This window comes from Leptidea sinapis, chromosome 33, assembly GCF_905404315.1.
Source record: "Leptidea sinapis chromosome 33, ilLepSina1.1, whole genome shotgun sequence".
NCBI lineage: Eukaryota > Metazoa > Arthropoda > Insecta > Lepidoptera > Pieridae > Leptidea > Leptidea sinapis.
The window spans coordinates 7,007,532-7,030,812 of NC_066297.1; the positions used below are offsets into that span (position 1 = coordinate 7,007,532).

Sequence of the window (23,281 nt, forward strand, 5' to 3'; positions counted from 1 at the left end):
TTATGGGTTAGCGTCACCGACATGCTCATGACTGGCGCACGCGATAAATAAATAATTAAAAATATATATAGTTAAACTCTTCTTGTATGGGTGATATATCGTAAGTTCGCGTCACCGAAGTGCTTATAGCAGTATATCTGTAGCTATACAGATGACGTATTGTGCAACATATTAGTACTGTGTATATCTTATAAGTGAAATTGAATGCATTTAGTATAAAGTTCAATGCACACATACTGTGCATTGTTGAAATAGTGTTTTTGTTTGAATATATTATTGAAAATAAGTCTTAAAAATATATTGTAATTTATAATTTAATTATTTTTAAACATTAAGAAATTTAAATATTTAATAATGAAAGTTCTATGTTTTCACTCCTATCGGCAGTCTACAACTGCCAATTTTTATTTATTTATTCAACATGCCGAAACGGCCCCCGCTTTCAGCACAATAAGCACTCGAATATAGATCTGCCCCTAATTTACAAAAGTGAAAGTTGTACATTCATCCACTTTGTAAATTTTGTGCTTAAACTTAAATGAGAAGAAGTTTAAATATCGTATTTCAATATGCACTCCATTGATGTAGATTATGGTCATCAGAAGACTGCACTGACCATACCGTGATTCCGTTAGTATGTATTTTATTCAGTGAATGAATTTTAAATTCTGAAGTTATGAATCACAAAGCCTTAAAAAGCAAAGCGTTCCTTTTTAAAACGAACGCACCCGACCGTATACGACATTACCCGAATGAGCGATGACAGTCAAAGTTTGGGGCTGCCAGATGTTAAACTCTCCTTGTACTTGTGGATGTTATATTTTTGCGAAAATGGGGAAAATATATTTTTCTTAATGTTTTATACGCATAGATAAAATTAAAATTTCTGTTTGCAATATAAATATAAAATATTTAGCTAGCTACGTAGCTTAAGCGGTTTTCAAAAGCACTTATTTACTGAATTGAGAATTCGTATGTTACAAATAATACCGATATCAGTTATTTAATTTGAGTATTTAAATGTATCTAAGGCGTATCCGTTATATTACACAGTTCATCGTTATTACGTACAGAACAAATCGGTCTGAATATTATTATAAAACTATAATCATAAGAAATGCCTCTTATTTTGAAAGATTGTTTGACTTTTCTGCTTTGAATTTTGATTTATTGATATTTCATTGAAATTAAATTTAACAAGCTGTATAGACAAGGACTTATTGTTTCACAAAAGAATTAAGTTAGAATATGTGGTTCTTTAAATAACTCTTTAAGATCTATGTGGCTATAATAATGATAATAATATGGTAAAAATAACGGCAACCATTGTAATAATTATATATTTTTAAAAGGTTTACTTCAAGGGTCTAATTTCAAGATACTTGATTTAAAAACTTATTGTATCCAGTATGTTAAGGGTTGTCTAGTATAAATAGGCTTTAAACGATTAGATGTTAATTTAATTGACACTATAAATTTTAGTTTTTGTAAGTTGTTTAGTTTAATGTAAGCTATAAATCTTTTTATAATTTTATTTTTGAGTCTGTATGGTATGCAATAAAGTGTCTATCTATGTATCTATCTATTATGTAAGCGAATTATACATATACTTATGAAGCCTTGGGTGAGTATTGTATAAAGCTTCACGAAATGATGATAACACTTATACTTTTGCAAGATGTACAGATATTACTATAAAATATAACAAAAAATTGTAAAAGAATGAAAAACTTAATTAATATAAAACTAAAAGACTGTAGAAGTTAACGAGGTTATGTTAAAATTATAAAACTTTATATGATCGCTTGTATTAAAAAGCAAAAATGGGGTAATTATACGGTAAAATAACATTTGGCATCTGGTAACACCCGAACTTTTACCACGCTTGCCGCTGCCAGTCTGTCGTCGACGATTACAGTGTTTGTTGGTGTTGCTCGTTTCGTTCGTACAAGACTACTTTTGACGTGACCATAAACCGGTTTGAAAGTGGCGAGGTGTGGCATAACGCTCTCGGACCGTTTTCAAAGTTCAAAATATACTGTGAAGTGACTCATTTCTGTTCATCGTTTTATCAAAGGTAATATTTTTTCTTTGTTATTATAGATTTGAGCCGTCCATAAATTTATTGAGTACAATAATATGTTGTTCTAAACAAGATATTTAATTAAGTAATTTTTATATGTTGAGTATTTTAAGTTTTCGCTAATGCTAAGTAGTCAGTGTTTGCTTCGATAAGACCTACCTACATATTTATTATTTTATATAACTGTAAATGCAATTTGATATGAACGTAGGATTTTATCTGTTTATCTTTGGTGACACCTACTTTCAAATTATTAAGATAGCAACATAGTGCTCACGTATTTAATCCTGAATGACCGATTTCTTGAAACTCGAATGAATAAGTAAGTACCAACATTTACTACTGACTATACTGAAAGATTATAATATACACAATTAAACTATACTCTTTATACGGGTTTAGTAACTTCTTACATACAAGGAAGTAAAAGCAATGAATATCGTAACATCTTGTTATTAGATATATTGCGTATTTTGGTATTCCTTGTAGCGCTATTTCTCGTTCGTTTTTATAATTAATGTCTTACAGGTCTAACTGCGTTTTACATTAAACTCGTTAAATTCCTCTGAAGATTGTTTCCAGTTGTTGATGTATCTAGAACAACTTAAGTTGTACATTCTGAGCTTGAGGAATTGAAACTTTCCATGCTTTTGCGGTTTTTGTTGTGCGTAGTGCGGCATTAGTGTTAACCGATCTAATATATTTTGTGCTTTAAGTAACCGGCTTTTATCTTTCTAGAACCTTTCACGGTAAATTTTGTTACGGCACGGTTTCGGCTGCCTAATTATATTTTAAAACTTGTCTTTAAAACTATAACTACGTTATAACTGAGGCATTAGATGATCTTTGACGCAACATAGACAATTTTTTTTTTATTGTTTAGTAGTTAATCACCACCAACAATTCGTTCTTGCAGTAACATCAAAAAATGTTGCCGATGGAGTTGCAACCAACAACTTTTAGAGCTTGCAGTTTTTGGTGATGTACTGTACTAGCCAACTGTTGGACAAATTAACGAATGTCTAAATCTATTAAAAAAGGTTGAAAACCGAATTTAAGTTTTTTTAGTCTGTGGCGTAATGTGTGCTGCTTTGTTACTTATTCAAGTCTACTCAACTGATGACTTTGAAATTTTCCTCGAGTTCCTCTGGTGTTGCAAGACAGCATGGGAGTTCATCATTAGTCAACCCATACTCTTGTTGGTTCTTTTCTTTAAAGACAATAACGAGCGGGACGTTCAGCTGATGGTAATCGATACGCCCTGCCCTTTACAATGCAGTGCCGGTCATGATTCTTGAAAAACCCAAAAATTCTGAGCGGCACTACAATTATTGCGCTCGTCACCTTTTGAGAGATGTTAAGTCTCATTTGCCCAGTAATTTCACTAGTTACGGTGCTGTTCAGACCGAAACACAATAATGCTTACACATTACTAATTCACGGCAAAAAAGGCGCCGTTGTGGTACCCACAATCTAGCCGGTATCCTGTGCAAAGGAGAGGCTCCTTGGTAAGGCTATAGCAATAAGGGATATATCTATCTTCTTTCGTTTTTGCAATTACTTATTAGTAAAGGCGTTAGTTCCCTTATATAATTTGATATTAAAATTGTTTCGCGGCGTTTTTCGTGCCTCATTAATGATAACAGGAAATATTTATCAAACTAGTTTTTTTAATTGTTAAAATATTCGCGACAGTTTGGAAACCGAAGCCATTTTATAAACCGGTTCTATTATGCGCAATACTGTAGAGTTAAAACAATTTTAATGGGAATTAGAGCGTAGAGGTAGATACATTGGTACTGTGAAAATATTTAAAAAGAAATATTTTGGTAGGTATATATTAAAGAATTAGTACAGTATTGGACATTACGGAGTGTGATAAGCAGTTTTGAACTCAAAACAGTGTTGTTAGTTAAAGTGTATCTGAATTATCAATAAAATATAAATTTAAATCTTTTATTAAACGCAGACTTTAGGCAGTAGTAGGAATAGTATGTGTATTAGTTAGTAAGAAAATTTTTATGTTTTGTTAACTCTAATAAAGGCTTTATTATTATTTATGTCGACGGCTTATTAGAGTATTAAACATTACGTAAACGATATTATGAGTGGAATTGAATAGTATTATAGTTGTTATTTTTTATGGATTTTAATATGATTCTGCGTTGTAATGTTTAAATGGATCGTATTATTTTATGTTTAAACTTTTGTGTACTTATTAGCATGTATTTTTGGTGATTCACGTTGACGAGCAATCTGTTGATTTTATGTCAATAAAATATTTTTGACTTTGACTTTGAATAGTGCTAACAGAATTATGTTAGTAATAAAACGAGACGTGATAAGTAATACTGTTTAGTAAATTTAAAAGTCCTGACAAATAGACTGACATTTCGATAAAAGTCCTAATTGATATCGCTTAGATTTCGTTGCTTGTAAATATTAAAGACGGTTTTTTAATTAGTATTAGTTTACACAAAAGATTTCTTAAACGCTTGTTGGATCGTCTTTTTTTGTGACAATAAGGGACGAGACGAGCAGGACGTTCAACAAATGGTTATTGATATGACCATTACAATACAGTGGCGTTCAGGATTCTTGAAAAAGCCAAAAAATCTGAGCGGCACTACAACTACCCTCGTCACCTTGAGACATAAGATGTAAAGTCGCATTTGCCCAGTCATTTCACTAGCTACGCCGCCCTTCAGACCTTATGTCATAAAAAAAATAAGATCCCGTTGGTTAGCCTTTAGGTTTAGAACCCTAAAGATAAGACCCTTGTATACTTATTGACTCTAACGATATATTACGATGTATATTACCTACATTGTTGGAGACTATAGGTACTTTAACGCGTGAGTCCTCCCTCACACGCGGAATCGTTGCAGAATAAAAAAATGTAATCTCTCTGGTAGGTACATCTATATTCTTATACTTTTACGGCCTTACAAATAAACTTGGTATAAAGTTGTAACTGATGATAAACCTAGAAAATGCAAATACATTATCGATTTGTTCCTGTTTCGGCCCGGGTTTTTGTCCCACATTCCTGTTTCGTCCCACGTTGATTTTTATTCCTGTTTCGTCCCACTTTTTAAAATGTTACATTTGTACAGCCAGAAAAAAAAATGTGTATTACAACAAAATTCTAGACATATATAAGAGCAATAGTTTACCCGAGACCAAACGATGGCATGAAAGGTGTTCATAAACCTATTACAGGATATTATGTTCTTACAGATTGCGGCACAGCTGTCTTAGGTTGTCTCAAAAGTATAACGATAAAACTTGGCACAAAAATATGAATCTCTAGCAATGACCTCTCATTAGCCAGCTCATTGGGCATGAACTAAACGGTTTATGACTTAAATATTAAATATAACTTATAATATTTATCGTCAAAAATATGATCTTTAAAATATTTTGTATGCTGTCCGTACAAAACATGTTGTAAAACACATAAACTACTACCCGGGGCGAATAATGAACAAAAAGTGGGGCGAAACAAGAATAAAATAGTAAATTATTCATTTTTCTTATTTTCGGGACGAAACAGGAATTAAATCTGGTGCGAAACAAGAATTTTTTGTGTGGGCCGAAACTTTGAGGGACGAAACAGGAACAAATCACATTATCGTTGACAACACTGTCAATACAATGATAATTCTGAAGGTTTCCGAATGACAAGCTGCCTAGCAAATAAACGCGGGCAACGTTATACGTCCGAACAAACCATTCGTAAGCAAAATGTCTATTTGTAAACATTTTACATATTCTTGGTTTATGCTTAGTTATAACTTTATACCAATTTTATTTGTAAGGCCGTTACTGTCTAACACATGTTTATGAATATTAAATATTAGTCTGAAGGCCGACCATTCTTACTTAACTTCATTCTCTAATCTATCTTATTCGATTCTTTTCTCATCCGCGTCAATATTCAGATTTAAAATACTATTATTCTTTAACTTTCGGCCAACCTTATAATAAGGAGTATTTATATACGGGTAAGAACTCCTTGGTACAGTACATTATTTTTTAAGAAAATCCTAATATCTTTTAGGAGAATAATTCAGGCATCCCTTTTGCTACAATAGATAGGTCGTCGGAAGGGTCGTTCACCTCCTAGGGCTGCCAACCGTATTCTAAAATAGAGTTCTCTATTTATGTGTACTTAGAGTTAGAGTACACTCTATTATAATTTATAACACTAAAATAATGCGTATTTGAGAGTATTTGTGTACCTTTCTACAAAGAAATAACTTTATAATACATGCCAATACATTAGTATTGCCGTCATCTCTGGTCTGTCGCACCCCTGCTCAATCTATTTGACCGCGTGCAACGCAGAGCAGCTCGAATTGTCGGGGGCCCAGTGCTCTGTGAACGGCTGGATCACTTGGCATTGCGTTGAGATGTCGCTTCATTGTGTGTCTTCTACCGCATTTATAACGGGGAGTGTTCCGAAGAGCTGTTTCACCAGATTCCTGCCGCCGAATTCCACCTTCGCACGACATACCACAAGTTAGGATATCATTCCCACCATCATGATGTGGGCCGTTTCTCCACAGTGTATTTTTCAAGGAGCTTTCTTCCACGTACTACAAAGCTGTGGAATTAGCTTCCTTGTACGGTGTTTCCGGGACGATACGACATGGGTACCTTCAAAAAAAGCGTACACCATCCTTAAGGCCGGCAACGCTCCTGTGATTCCTCTGGTGTTGCAAGGGAAAGTGGACGGCGGTGATCACTTAACACCAGGTGACCCGTACGTTCGTTTGATAAAAAAACTGAATATAATGGTTGGTACCCAAAATTATAAAACTCGGCCTTTTTGGATTCAGCCGCAGTTTGATTAGACACTACGATATACGAAAAAAGTCGAGCCCTTTACATATACATTAATCGATGCTGTTTTTAATTCTAGAAAATAAAAATAGTAGTTTTAAAAAACTAAGCAAAAACTTTTAACATACATCACTTTGCATGTTTTTAACCGACTTCAAAAAGGTGGAGTTATTTTTTTATATTTGATTACGCTGAGATTTTTGAACCGATTTACGTGATTCTTCTTTAGTTTGATGCGGAATAGTTGCCATTTGGTCCCATAAAAATTTACATAGTTTTGGCCCAGTAGTTTTCATTTTATGAAGTTTTTCATGTACATTCATGTTTACGTAGATAATGTTATTGTTTAAGTGGACGATGTACCGTTTTTTTTGTGGACGGCTTTAGTTTTACAATAGCGACATCTCAAGTCGATTTCCTTGAGTAGGCTATCTTACATAGGTCAGTTACATATATACAGTTATGACGCATACAACGTTCCCACCATTTACAATTGCCAAAAGTAACACGCGAGGTCGGACCGTTACAAGCTGTTATGAACAATTAAACCCAATCTTTATGACCACAACGTTCCAGATAAAGATATCTCACAAGAGATGTGTGGTGTCCCTCTAGTGTGGTTATTAAAACATTTAGCAGTGGGAGGCTCCTTTGCACAGGATGCAGGCTAGATTGTGGGTACCACAACGGCGCCTATTTCTGCCGTGATGGTAATGTGTAAGCATTACTGTGTTTCGGTCTGAAGGGCGCCGCAGCTAGTGCAATTACTGGGAACATGAGATTTAACATCTTAAGTCTCAAGGCGACGTGCGCACATGTAGTGCCGCTCAGAATTTTTTGGGTTTTTCAAGAATCCTGAGCAGCACTGCATTGTAATGGGCAGGACGTTACAACTACCATCAGCCGAACGTCCTGCTCGTCCCTTATTTTCATAAAAAAAAAGATGTGTGGTGTCAAAAAAGAATCTCCGAAGATTCTCTCAAGTTAAACAATTTCAATGTTAAATAGTTCAACTTAGATAAGTTGAAGTTATCAACGTTTTCGCCATTCCCAATCTGTGGTATCATTAAGAAGATCATTTTTGTTATAGTAACCTTTACCACAAAAACATATTTTAACAATTCTTTCGGTAACACATTTGTTTTGAACATTATCTGGGATCTTGGTTGTAAAAGCATAAACATCGACCGTCAAAAGACTTACTAACTTGACTTAGCCGAGTAGTAGGAATAAAAAAAATTATGTTTGTTCCTGATCCATTCACACAATAAGGCAAAAACATATCAATAGTGCATCGATCACCCCTCGGTGATCGACATCAATCGAGAAAGCGACCTTACTAACGAGGGTGCAATTTTTGATATTAAAAAAAATTATTGAGACTCTCACATAGTAGATAATTTAATATGTAAATGATTTTCGAGACGCTTTTGAATTTTTTGTAGTATTTGTATATTTACAGGAATTACAAATTTGAAATTTGTAGTTCCTTGTACACACAAATAAAATTTGAAAAACAAAATTTTATGAACTATGCGGGATTCGAACGCACGACCTCCGGCGTTCCGTGCCGGTGCTCTAACCAACTGAGCTAACCGTTCGAGTACCGCCTTGCTATAAAATTCTGTTTGCTTTGTTCAACTCTCAGGTTGGGGCTTCATCTACAGGATCTACTTTACAGTTGATAACCTGCTCAACCCCAATATTTGCAGGAAATTGACTTGAGATGTCGCTCTTGCAATCTAAACAATATGCTATGTTTTTAAAGTGATAACTCTCATTTCTAGGATTAATACACAAATAAAATTTGAAAAACAAATTGGTTGGTGGATTCGAATCCCGCACCGTTCATAATATTTTGTTTTTCAAAGCTTATTTGTGTATTAATCCTAGAAGTAAGGGTTATCACTTTAAAAACATAACATATTGTTTCCTTGTACAGTCATCAAAAGAGTTTCGTTACATTTTGAAAATGTATTGTCAAATCAAAAGTCAATGATCGCAAAAAAATGTCACTATGAACATGAGTGTTATAAAGACAATAGCTGAGGAAAAATTTAATTACAGCTACCGGGATCTGAACCCGGTATCTAGTCTAGAGTGGCGGGTTCCTAACCACTCACGGTCGCCATTTTTTAACCGACTTCAAAAGAGGGAGGTTATCAATTCAATCGGTATTTTTTTATGTATTTACTCCGATTACTCTGAGATTTATTATCCGATTTACGTAATCTTTAGTTCGATGCAGAATAGATGCCATTTGGTCCCATAAAAATTTTATATAATTTGGCTCAGTAGTTTTCATTTTATGAAAATGTTTGTTTACCTCGATGATATAATTGTTTTTTTGTGAACGGCTTTTTTTGGAGTTTTCATTCAGTTTGATTATATATTATAATTATTAACTGACAATAAAAAGAAAAAAAAAATAATACAAATAATAGTATTTTATTAATATTAAAGGTAAAGGTGTATTAAATTAAATTGTTAGTTATTTGACACTTTTCAGTCGGTTTTTGTGAACATAGTTTTTTTTATTTTTTCAACCCACAAAATACTAAAGCAAACGCATATAGGTACCAACCAGTTTTACTACCAAGTCCCGGTATGAAAGATAGTGTTATGTAATTACCAACTTTCATGTTTCAATACTTTCCTCAATGCGGTAGTTTTTGCGCGCGTGCGAACCATTGTGTCTAGGGTAAATGTACAGTTACGTCTTGTTAGGGGACTACGTAATTGTATATTAGCTCTGATATCGACGAGATATGTTGAAAGTGAAGCTATAACTGTTGTTGTGTGATGTTCACAACACGATCGAAACTTTGGTGATTTCATGTTTGATGTTTTTATACGCTTTATATTAGCTTCACCTGTATGTTTGTAACCGACTTCTTTGGGCGCGATTTTGACCCACTTTAAACGGCTAGTTTTCGTTCAAACTTTGTAGATTTATCGAGGACCGATGACATTACACTAATTTGATAAAATTATTCAATTTTTCAATTTGCAAAATATGATTTTTGTTAATTTATATAATTTTCATCTATAGTCGATGAGGCAGGAATTGATGTTAAAGTACTTAATAGTTTAAAAAATACGCTTTTATAGAAAATGTAACTAAAAAATGAAAAATAAATAAAAGTTAAAAAAAAACTAAAAAGCACGCTTTATATAAAATTCAACTAAAAAATAGAAAATAAATTTAAATTGAAAATAGTGTAAAAAAAATATATTTTATTGTAAAAAAGCGTGGGGTGCTTTTTAAGATATTATTAAAATAAATAATTCTTCTACACCCCATGCTTTTTTTTACAATAAAATATTTTTGTTTTACACTATTTTCAATTTAAATTTATTATATAAAAACTGAAAGACTATGAGTTTGTATTATACCTTACTTTGAATAGTACAGTAGGCAGTATAGTAGGCAGTCTATTAACACTAATTAAAGATCTAACAGGCATTCTTCTTACCAACTGATCTCTTCATATTGGCCGAGCGCTCTGTCCTAACGGAAGGTCGTGGTAAGACAGATTGCTAACAGCTTGTGAAAAACGCTCGCGGCCATCCCCTACTGTCAGCTTTTCGTGTAAATTTCAAAGGACCTCGATGTGCGGGTTTACGGATCCATAGCTGCTATATGAAATAATATACCGGCCGGAAAAAAAATATAAAAAGCGAGGTCTAGAGCGCCAATAGTACCTATAAGGCAAGGAAAGAAATAGCAGAAGTCAGGGCACTATGTTAAGACCGGGGCAAGCGGAAGCATGTAATCTCTACCTGACTGGTGTGGCTATAGTTATAAGATAATACTAATTTTGCTTCGTAGAAATGAGTTTGTATTCGCTACAATTGACTAGGGCAGTCCAAAATAGCAATAATTATTTATTATATTCTTAGATAAGCATTAACGTGTTTTTTTATGACAATAAGGGACAAGACGAGCATGATGTTCAGCTGACGGTTATTGATACGCCCTGCCTTCGTGCCCTGATTCTTGAAAAATCCAAAATTCTGTGTGGCACTATAATAATTCGTCTCCTTTAGACATAAGATGTTAAAACTCGTTTGCCAATTAATTTCACTAGCTACGGCGCCCTTTAGACCGAAACATAATATTGTTTACACATTACTTGCGCCGTTGTGGTACCCATAGTCTAGCTGGCATCCTGTGCAAAAGAGCCTCACACTTGTGTGAGGTGAGGTGAGCATGACCGGTCTGAACTACCAGCTTATAATAACGATAGTTGATTATTCTACGCATTAACCATTATAGCCATTAATCCATAGGCTTTTAAAAAGTGTATGGATTAATTAGCCTAGTGTTCTAAAATCCAGGGGCGTGCGTACCATATACGCATTTAGGCAGTGCCTACCTCGTTAAGAACCTACATGAATATAGCACTAGTGTTAAAGTTGATTTAGTTTAATTTAGTTCTGTAATTCTATAAACAAACTTTTATTGAACATCCACTCAAAAAATTTTTACTTACGCTAGATTGTAAATAGCTACTGATTGCATATTCGATATACAACTTCAATATTTAAATCTCAAAACCAAGTATTGTCGGACTACAACAACGGAACTACGACTAGTTAAATCTAGATTGCCTACCTTGCTAGAAAACCAATGCACGCCCCTGCTAAAATCTAATTAAAGAAATGTATGTATCTTAAAAACCATTGTCGATCTACCCCCATTAGTAACCTGCATTATACGTATACTAGGCGAGACATAAATAGGGGGGTATTGGAGAATAAGGATGAAATAGCTTTTGAAAATAAACAAAAAGAATTTTTACCTTTCCATGACCTTCAAACCAGTAGTTTTTAGAAGATACAGGTAGTTTTGTGTGTAATTGACACATTAAAAAACTATTTAACTAATTTTAAAAATTCTTTTATATTTATATAGAAAGTTATATTGTCAGCAAGTAGTAGGGCCTGTATTTTATATAAAAAAATAAATAAAAATCTACTCATTCAAATCCAAAAAAAACATGACACACAGATACCCAGAGAACAGTTTAAAGAGATTTGACCTATTCTGTGTAGATAGACCACTGGACTTATTCTCAAAACGCTAAAGCATGAATATTCAACCCATTTCTCTCATTTGAATATTTCCTTACGCCTTAACAGTTTTATCCAAAAAGTATCCTAAAAATCCATATAATCCTCAAGAAAACAGCGCAAAACATAAAAGCCAAGTCAACCCTTCTGAATTATATAAGACGTGGGAACGCAAAATTGTTTTATCTTAAAGGAAGACAAATGAACCGGAGCTGGGACGAAATTAGTATGCTTACCCTGTAACCGTTAGGGGTGGCACGTTAAGTAATTAATTATTTTTAGGAACAAAGTTTTTTGATGTGCACTTTGTGGGTATTGAACGAGCTCTTACGCTCGTCTATGAAATTTAACTGTATTTGCTTTTTAATACAGAAAAAATAGTAATTTTATTTCGTATTTTTAATCTCGATTCATGAAGTGAGCTTTTAAGCACACACCACTTTTTTTGGGTTTCGTCCCTCAAAAATAATAAAACGGGACCCTTATAGGATCACTTTGTTGGACCCGTCCGTCCGTCTGTCTATCTGTCAAGACCCTATACCTCGCGGACGCGTGACTTTTACTTTACTTTTACAACTTTAGAAAACTTACAGCTAGATACATATTAAAAATTATACTATTATACAGCAGATAGCTATTTACAAGTTTTCATAAATAATAGCAATTTATTGTGTATAGTCGTTTACCTACATTAAATATAATATTATATAACCTACCTTGCTTTATATAAAAAAAAGTTTTTATTTACTTGACTTCTAAATTGAAATGGTGTCGTCTACGTCTTGAATAAGTCAAGATCGTATTCACAATTAACTTCATTATAAAGTTTGCATGCTCTTATAAGAAAACTGTTCTGTCTATAATTACATTTACACAATCACATGTGAAGTAAACAATAAGCGACTATAGGCAATGCGAGCAATTCAATACTCAAGTCTACAGTCTCTTGAAGCTGTGAATAAAATCAAACTTCTGAGTTAACGTAAACATAATGACGTTTATGCCGCAAAAAACGTATATTTCGACACTTTCAAGTGAATTAAAAGTTTAAAGGGTATTTTCCGTTGACTTGAGCTATGAAATTTGGCAAGTAATGCCGTCTTATGCTACAACAGCTGTGAAAACGTCGAAAATAAAATTAGTTTAGAACTAAACTCTATTTTCAAAAACCCACGCATACTAACACAAAGTGTCATAAAAATCGCGATGTAAGACATAGTTTGTCACGCACACTAAACTAATAATCCTGGCCTGTTTTTATCGGTTGTCTAACAGCAAGAAACTCCAGCTAGACGTATAAATTATCTAAGGAAAAAGTATAAAAATTATACATTTGTAATTAAAACTATAATCCTTAAACCTACTTTACAGGGAACTAATTTAGTTGAAAAGAATATTGATCTAGTAATATAAAACAACGACAGAACAATCTAGAACGTTTGTATGGAAAAATTGTTCCGAATGAATTTAATGTTTCGTCTTAAAATCTCCGGCTTTGTATCCTAAAAAGCCTTTCTAGCTAGCTTTAAACAATGACGTCTTCAGAAGCCAGTACTCCGTTACTTGAACTGTACAAAACAATTAGTAAAATTAACACAGCCCTTTCAAATGCAAGTAACATGTCTGTACGAATCAATTTAGTTATCCTTCGGGTTCCGGTGGAGTTGCAGGCTTGTTTTTATGGGAAAAAGTATATTATCTCAGGACCTGATGTCGATGACGTCACATCGTCGTTTTGTTACGGTGTGCAAAACAATAAGCATAACTAGACTATTATTATTAATAAATAAAAAACGATTTATTTTTTCAGTATAACAGATTGTTATAAAGGTGTTGTGATATTGATAATTATTATTATAATGATAAAAAAATTATTAAAGAATCTGGGTTAAATAACAAAAGTATTTATTTTTCTGGCAGTACTATTATAGCGACATAGAACAACAGAAACTACAGAACTATTAACAGCGAAAATTTACCGAACAGTAATGACACTGCAAACCGTACTGACGCAACAGGGCGAGCGCGAGGGGATGAAAGGGGAACGGCTTCACGTTCCAGCGAAGTCCAGAGATATTGCGTACATAGGTTTCGCTTAGACTACGTAGCTGAGTTTATACGACACTCTTTCCATTTTAGGTTTGGATATGCTGTTATCTAGTCAGTTTTTCACTGAACACTGTCATTGCGTGGCGTTGTATTCAAAGCGCGGTCGAAACACAACTGAACGAAAACTCTGCCCAGTAATTGTGAGTCTGGTTGTTTTTTGTACGTCAATGATAACACATAAAATACCCCTTAATATTTTGTAGGCTTTGTTATATTTGGTAGACCCCAAAGGTATAATAATAGCAACAGGGCTTATGGGCTTATCTTGGTTAATAAACCCGCACCAGGTATGGATAATCCTACGGGCTCCTAAATGGCGGTTCCGTAGATTTACAGCCAATAATAGCCTGGAGGAAGCTTGTAATTTAGAGCGGTTTGAACACACACTGTGTTAATAATAAACGCGAAGTAAAGTTATTCCAAGTTTAAAACTTTTTGTCTTCATCTAAACAATTTGTTATGTTTTTAAAATGATAACCCTCACTTGTAGGATTAACACATAAATAAATTTTAGAAAACACACGACCTCCGGCGTTCCGTGCCGGGGCTCTAACCAACTGAGCTAACCGCTCGAGTGACGCATCGTCATAAAATCTTGTATGCTTTGTTCAACTCACAACATCTAACCTTTGTAACTACAGAATTACATGACAGGGAGAAGTAATTTTACATTTGGAGTAGGTAACTTTACACTTAACGTTTACAAGTAAGACATTTTTGAATATTAATAACAAACGTATATATTGACCCTACTCTCGGCGCCTGTTTCTGCCGTGAAGTAGTAATGTATAAATATTACTGTGTTTCGGTCTGAAGGGCGCCGTAGCTATTTAAATTACTGGGCAAATTAACTTAACATCTGAAGGTGATGAGCGCAATTGGATGTAGTTAAGCAGTAACGACTCCAGCCACACAAAGGCACTTTTGAGTTATAGTAATTTCAAGTTTCAGCTTTAAACTTAACCATATAAATATCCAATAAAAAAACAGTTTCAGTACCTATACATTTTAAAAATAGGGTTTTCACTACATGACAGATTCGACCTTCAGGAGTATGATGGCATACTTAACTCATTTTTTACATACATACTTAACTTATTTCCAAAGTGTGGTTTGAGTCCTTTCTGCATAACTACGTCCAATTGTAGTGCCGCTCATCATTTTTGGGGTTTTCAAGAAAACTGAGCGGCACTGCATTGTAATGGGTAGAGCGTATCAAAACCATCAGCTGAAGGTTCTGCTCGTCTCGTCCCTTAATTACATAAAAAAAAAATAAGAAATGCCTAAATATTGACTTTTTTTAAAGAGACACTCAAAGATATATATTGAACAACAATTATGAAACATTTTAGTGACATAAAATGTTAGCTTTGTGTCTTTGCTTATATTAATATTTTTAACAATATTTACATCAGCATCAGCCGGAATATGTCCACTGCTGGACAAAGGCCTCCCCCAAAGATCTCCACTACGATCGGTCCTGCGCTGGTCATCCAACGTATTCTGGCAATCTTGAACAGATCGTCGGTCCATCTTGTGGGGGGGCCTACCAACATGTACATACTTGTATAAAATTGTATCTTTACTTACCATTTTAATTGTTAAATTCTAATCTATCATTTAGGTAAGTGACGATACGTCTTCATTAGAATAAAGTTTATTTAAACCGAAACCGGTTTAGAACGGTTTTGTCCTTCGACGAATCATTTGTCAGAGCACCGTTTAAATTTTATCGTTATTTACATTCCTAATATGTGTATAAGAACACCTCACGAAATGAGAGTATGGTCTACCTTTCGGTAGATACTCTCGAGGAATTAACCGTTTAATAACCATAACTCTATTCGAAATAATATAATACAAACCCAAAATCAAAGGTAATAATATTTAAAAACCATAATTATCACGTTATTATAAGACGTTCTATTAACTTTAAAATAAAATATATACAAAATAAATCTTTATTAAAGAAGGAAAGAAAAATCATCTGTTCTGCAACTAAAATCTAGGTTACAAGTAGACTTATTTACTAATTTATATTAAAATGAAGAATTGGAGTTCACTTCAGCATTATTCTGATCATAATACCCACAGGTGATATGATCAGCGCTGGTCTTCCGGAGAACCCCAGGTGGTCATACTACACACAGGTTATACATGTATAAAGGATACTCAAATAATAATATTATAAAAAAAAGTAATAAAAACAAAACAAAAATTACATAAAATATCGTGACCTGACCTAATTCAACAAGTACCTAAGTATTATGTTGACAAATATTATAAAATGAAACTTAAATTTTATAAATACAAACTTAAATTATCGACGTCTCTCTCGTCTCGAAAGGTCTCCTCTAAAGATTTCCGCGCCTCCCTGTCTTTCTCTATTTGGATCGACTTAGGCCCAGCGTAATAATCAAGTAGATAGAACTTCTATCAAAGAGTAATGACAATGCAACTTTTTCATACCTTTAATTAACGTAGAACTTCGATGATTATTTTCAGATGAGTTTAGTAGCGCGGTCTATGCGGTTCGATAGCTGTTAAGTATACCATAGATCACATATACGTAGATAGACTATGACAGCTGTGAAAACGTCGAAAAAAAATAGACTTTAGAACTAACCTTACGTAGCTTGTCACACACACTAAACTTATATTCCTGGCCTGTTTTTATCGGTTGTCTAACAGCATGAGACTCTATCTAGACGTATTTATTATCTAAGCGTTATACCTACTTATTTTTTTTATTACCCTGTTAATCTACGTAATGGTAATCGTGGTTAGGATGGATATAAGCTCAAAGGTATTCATTATGTAATAAAAAGTATATTGAAATGGTAAATTGTAATGGTTATTAGTAAATTAATGTAGTAAGTTAAATTATCAAATTGATATTTGGTAGGAGTAAAATATTAAAACTGATCGCTCTAAATTGTATCAACTCTACGCGATAACAAAAGAAATTGGTCGTGCGTTGGCGGCTGGCTGGGGCGAGGCAACAATATAAAAACAGATCTATAAAATATTATACAGAACATAAAGACTTCGATCTAGTTTTTAGGTATATTTATCATTATTTGAGAGACGTCTTTATATTTTATATTGTGACGTTACAAGTGTTAGATAAAGCCTTTTGTTGTATTCAAACGACCTTGAAATGAATAATTATAACATATCGAAATGTCATTGCACATAATGGGCTTAACATTTCAAACTAATTTTACAATATGACTCAAGAATTTTTTATTTATTTATATTTTGTTCTTAAATGAATATCGTGGTTGGTAATACCTCTTACGTTACTTTTTAGTACATTAAAAGTACATTTAAAAGTTTTACTTTATTTATATCTATATATTTCTCGCAACGTCACCAAATGGCCCAACGGAAGAACAGGGTTAACTTTCAAACCAGCAAACAAGGTGTGTTGGGACCATTTCTGAATCGTATATAGTAGAACTGTTTCTGTCTTTTGTTTTTTGCTTGTTTATCTCTATCAAAAGTTTATTTTTATTTTATTTATTTTGTATTTGTGTGTACTTACTACTTATACGATTCAAACTATTTTTTTATTCTTTTTTTCTAATATTGGTTTAAGCAATTATTTCTATTATCTTCGTCTGAATGTATCTTTGAACGGGATTTTTATAGACGTCAAAACAGATTTACTTGGACACATACATATCAAGGACCCATCATAAAACAAAACACTATTGCCCTTGTATTACGGACAAACAAAACAACTATACTATGTAACAATATTGACATTTGTTAGTTTAAAAAACGAATATTTCTCAGCAATATCTATCAATTATTAACATACCTATAACCATGCAATTGCAAATTAAATTTCGAAGCAATCAAGTTTTAAATTAGGCCACAATATCGGAATGACATTTGACAGTTGCCGCGCAAACCCGCCATTTTGTGACCACAGTATATCTAACGGCACGTTCCGTTATTAAGGTTAAAGACCTCTATTTGCGTTCAATTTCACGCAATGTCCTTGCGCTAAAGACTATTTTGCTTTGTACAATTGGTCAGGTTTTCGATTTAGCCTCTCAAGTGGAAAAATGAAATCGCTATGAGACAGTTTTTGTTCTGTGGACGTGCTTACGAAAATATGCGGTTGCTTTATTTAGAGTTGTTTGCTATTGATAGCTTGAATAGCATTTTTTTATGTAATTACAATGGCAAGCAATCGTGTTCATACGAGAGAACATATTTAAGTGGAACCCCGATAAATTGAAGCTTCCTCGACTTTGAAATATGTTTTGTTCCATTGCAAATAGAAGTCCCAATGTTGGAAACACTATTGCATATGCATCCCTAAAAGCAATTTCAGTGTTTTAAATCGGAAAAATAATTCTTTGTTTTACAATATTTTTAGCCGATTTCCAAACGGAAAAAGTTCTAATTCTTATATTTTTTTTACCGACTTCAAAAAAAGAGGATGGGTTTTTACAAATTTGAAATAATAACTTTTACAAATCTAGAAAATGCTATCATAATCTGATTATTAAAATTCTTTAATATGTATTAAAATCTTTATATTCATGAATAATTATGGTAATAAACAATTTATTATTGTAAGTGATTTTCGCTCAGTAGGTAGGGTCGGCAACTAATCTTTCCATCGTATCTCCTCAGGGTACTTAATCAAATGTCTGATGTCACCCATGAGTCATTGCCACCTTGGTGACAGCCCTCGTTGACCCCACTCACTTCCATCCAGTAGGTTTTATAGTATATGCATGATTTTAAAGCCTGTCTGCATCCACTCACCTCCATCCAGTATTTATAGTATATGCATAATAGAGTTTTGAATGCCTGTCTGCATCCACTCACCTCCATCTAGTATTTACAGCCTATGCATGATAGAGATTTTAATGCCTTCTGCATCCACTCACCTCCATCTAGTATTTACAGCCTATGCATGATAGAGATTTTAATGCCTTCTCCACTTACCTCCGTCCAGTATTTATAGTATATGCATGATAAATCTTTTTATGCCTGACTGCATCCACCCGTCTCTATCTAGTATTTATAGTTTATGTATTATAGAGCTTTTAATACTTGTCTGCATCCACCCATCTCTATCTAGTATTTATAGTCTATGCATAATAGAGTTTTTAATGCCTTCTGCATCCACTCACCTCCATTCAGTATTTATTGTGTAACTTCTTGTTATGTTGCCTTATGACTGATGCTGGCATTCGAGGGCAGGGGGTCTGTTGGTTGTGGTTCTTGCCATCTTCGCCCCTACTGGCCGTTGAATAGTTCGTCAGCGGCACCGTTACCTCATCAGCTATTATTTGGTACTAAACCTTCAATGATAATTTGAGTCTCGCTTGACGGTTTCCATATTAAAGCGTACATTATATTCCGTATTAGACGCGCACTGCATGTGAGTGTCCTGAGATCGTGAGCGAAATGAATAATATCTTATTTACATCTGATTAACATTTAGAGAATTTTGTACGAAATAGCTCTCGGCTTAATACGTAGTGCAATGTTATGAAGACATCGTCACGTTTTATGACAGTCGTTTACGGACGAGGATTGTATTCATTTGATGATGGTGTTTTTTTATATTTTTATGTTAATAAGGGACGAGACGAGCCGGACGTTCAGCTGATGGTAATTGTGGCGCTCAGGATTCTTGTAAGACCCAAGAGTTCTAAACGGCACTACAACGACGCCACCCTTGAGACATAAGATGTTAAGTCTGATTTGCCTAGTAATTTTACGAGCTACGGCGATGAATTACTATCAGCTGAACGTCCTGCTCGTCTCGTCCCTTATTAACATTAATAAAATCACACTCCCAAGTCTCTAGACACAAAAATCTCGTAGTTTCTCATTTTCTGTTGATAAGGACGAACCTTTCGTATTAAATACATCCGCATCGGTATTTTAATCAGTGCGTGTAATCGTTCCTCACGATGTAAAGAAAGTGAAGGAAGCTTGGGCGCTGCCAGTAGGTACTTTGATGTACGTCGGTACTGGTGACGTCACAATACACTAAATTAAGGGGTGTTTCTAGTGATTAACGCGCATACTTGATATCACTTATTGAAAATCAAAAACTACCACCCATTCCAAAAATTATGCGTCAGACCTGAGAAGAACGGGCGCAAGAAACTTAGCGAACTTCTTTGTTTTCATAAAAAATATGGTTTCAATGTAATATCGTACAATTAAACATAATCTTGAATAGCCCGAGGGCGGTCGCTCCATTCCCAATCTGTGGTATCATTAAGAAAGTAATTTATGTTAAATTTCGTAATAGGTACATTTGTTTTGAACATTTTCTGGGATCTTGTTGTAAAAGCATATACATTGCCCCATAAAAGACTTACTTATTCGACTTAACCGAGTAGTAGGCATTATAAGTTTATATCTGTTCCTAGTGTTAATATTATGTTTATGACAGTTTAGCAAATTCACTTATGTGCCTATGTACATACAAAAAATTATGAAGAATATATTGAAAAGCAACAGTCAAGATGTTAATTTCTTTAAATTTTGCTCTCAATGATACTTTAGGACCTAGGTTATAAATACCGCGAATAGCCCTCTTATGCAGCACAAAGATGATAATTAATATCGGCAGCGTTGCCACATAGCAATATACCATAGGACATAATACTATGGAAATAACTAAAGTAAACTAGTCGAGCTGTATCTATGTCAATTAATTGTCTAATCTCTTTAACCACATATGCTGCAGAACTAAGTCTGTTCGCCAATCCTTCAATATGGGGGCCCCATTGTAATTTGAAGATTCACACATTGAATCCTAATATCGAACCAGCAACCCATAGCTTTCAAGCCAAGCTACATCATTACATAAACATTATACAACGTTAAATTATATATATTCTGTGACAATGTAACCCAGATGAGGTATTCGACACAGAGTGTAGTTAATCGGGTCAAATGCAATCGTTCTCAGTCAAGTGATTTCATTGCTCTTTGTTAAGCTTTTCCCGCGGCCTCGGCTGTCAACATAATTATTCAATGTGTGCTTTTATGTATGGAAAACAAATTTGGGCTTTGACGACAAGCTAAGTCGGAATCTGTCAGTACGCAATGGAAAGGAGTACCTCTATTGAATGCCTAAAAGGTTATAAATATAATCTATGATCATACTGAAGTTGCAGTGGGCAGGGCACATAGTTCGACGGATAGATGGCCGTTGGGGCATCAAAGTCCTCGAATCGGCGACCACGTACCGGAAGACGCAATCTTGGTAGGCACCGCACAAGATGGACCGGCGATCTGGTCAAGATCGCCGGAATGCGTTGGATGAAGGCAGCGCAGGACCGATCGTATTGGAAATCTTCAGGGGAGGCCTTTGTCCAGCTGTGGACGTCTTCCAGCTGATGATGGTGATACTTATACGTCTAAAGTGACATACAAATCTCAAATGTAAGAAGTTGCTTGTAACACACACCAAAGTAATAAATCTGGCCTGTTTTCATCAGTTGTCTGGCAGCAAAAGGCTCTACCGAGATGTATAGATAAAAGATAATAATATTGACACTTACACAAATTATCTTGCCCCAATCAAGACATAGCCTGTACTATGGGTTCAAGACAATGATATATTTAATACAATATACTTACTTAATCATAAAAAATATACAGTTTCATTCTTCTTTCAGTGTTTGTAATTGGGTTACTTTTCAGTACGAAACCCAAATAATAATTGAATTGCCAGAAAATTGATATATTTATACACATATTTAATACAACATTCATTCTTAACATTCCTTCATGCAGAAACAAACATTCGCACATACAGCAGTGGGAGGCTCCTTTGCACAGGATGCTGCCTAGATTATGGGTACCACAACGGCGCCTATTTCTGCCGTGAAGCAGTAACCGCCGTAGCTAGTGAAATTACTGGGCAAATGAGATTTAACATCTTATGTCTCAAGGTAACGAGCGCATTTGTATTGCCGCTTAGAATTTTGGGGTTTTTCAAGAATCCTGAGCGACACTGCATTGTAATTAGCATCAGCTGAACATCCTGCTCGTCCGTCCCTTATTGTCAGAAAAAAGAAAAAAAAAACAGCATTTCGCGAGATACTGCTTTTATGATACTAATAATATCTCTTGGGGCTTGGTGGCTTTACTGAATTCCCCAAACGGATTTACGTCTTTTACATCGGAGTGAATTTTTTCTTTCAGAGCGCACTGCATACGATCAGCATATAAACATAGACAATAATACCTACCTAACGTATCTTACCTGTATATAAAAGACGAACAGATTACTCAACATATCTGAGGGTATTTAATGAATAGTACTTATAGTAAAGGGTTCAATGACCGCTGTGGTCATGTACTTTTTGTACTCCATGAAGAAGATGGCTTACATAGGCCAGGAGCTAACCGCATATTAGGAACCATTCATTTGCATTAATTTACTAAGGTAATCTGTACTTATAGTATAGTAATCTAAATTTTTCAGTACAATCGGAAATTTCATACTTTAACCCCTAAAACAACATACATACTTAACATTCCGTGATACGGAAACAACATTTATTATAATTATGATTATTTTATAGCAATAGCAATGAGAGTACAATACTGTATAATATTTCATTAAAAAGACCGCAAAATAATATACTGGTAGTTTTTTCGCAGCGCCATTTGTTGCCGAAGCGGTAGTAGTATTTAGTAATGTAATGCAATTTTTGGTTTTATTTTATGTAATGCAATTTTTTTTTGCGTTTTTATATTGACACACTTTGACACAAATTATTTTGCCCCAAACTAGGCATAGCCTGTACTATGGGTACAATACAACGATATATTTAATACAATATATAATATCCATGACACAGAAATAAAAAACAAGTAGTATTTAGTATATTAGAAATGAATTCTAAAGGAATCAGTTTTGAGAAAATAAATGCCTTTTATGCATAGTAATCATTAATAGTGTTGAAACAGCGTCAGTGCTGCAATAGGTTGAACCGTTGATTCGCTCAACAGTGCCGCCGGTTTTCGACTCTTTATAAGGCCGCCAATGCTCTTGTGAATCCTCTGGTGTTGCAAGAGAATATGGGCCGCGGTGATATCTTCCATTGAAAAAAGTCATCCAAAGAGGAAGATTGACTTAACAAATTTATAGAGCTAACGTGG

At 34.2% G+C, this 23,281-nt stretch overlaps 1 protein-coding gene across 7 annotated transcripts in view; it reads left to right on the forward strand.

Moving 5' to 3' along the window:
* Positions 1-1,902: 1,902 nt before the first annotated feature.
* LOC126974720 (fasciclin-3) overlaps positions 1,903-23,281 on the forward strand; it is a 128,949-nt gene continuing 107,570 nt past the window's right edge. For all 7 annotated transcript variants that reach the window (XM_050822313.1, XM_050822314.1, XM_050822316.1 and 4 more), the window contains exon 1: positions 1,903-2,077. The gene's annotated coding sequence lies outside the window, so the exon portion shown is untranslated. The remainder of the gene's footprint in view (positions 2,078-23,281) is intronic.